At 32.5% G+C, this 246-nt stretch overlaps 1 long non-coding RNA gene across 1 annotated transcript; it reads right to left on the bottom strand.

Moving 5' to 3' along the window:
• Positions 1–246, bottom strand: LOC113473844. The gene is made up of 2 exons (XR_003395673.1): positions 171–246; positions 1–39 (listed from the first exon to the last, which is right to left on the bottom strand). It is a non-coding gene; the product is annotated as an uncharacterized LOC113473844 (long non-coding RNA).

Genomic DNA, 246 nt, shown 5'->3' with positions numbered 1-246 from the left:
TCTTATTGTCTACATCTATCAACATTTCTGATCCATTTTCTGAAAATAAAAAGAAGTTTGTAGTGAGATAACAGAATACATTTGATGGAGAGGTAACATGGTAGTGGTAGATATTAGGTAGGTATGAGAATCTACTCCTTTTGTTTCTCATTATTAGGGAAGGTACTAACCTAGGTAAGTTGTGATGAAAGGGGTTGGTGTCATATTTTTAAACACTTGAAGTTGCACATTTGGATTTTTAAATTG

Source organism: Diaphorina citri, unplaced genomic scaffold, assembly GCF_000475195.1.
Source record: "Diaphorina citri unplaced genomic scaffold, Diaci psyllid genome assembly version 1.1 scaffold134543, whole genome shotgun sequence".
Lineage (NCBI taxonomy): Eukaryota > Metazoa > Arthropoda > Insecta > Hemiptera > Psyllidae > Diaphorina > Diaphorina citri.
Note: the sequence above shows the minus strand (reverse complement) of the source record. Positions and strands in the feature narration are given on the sequence as shown.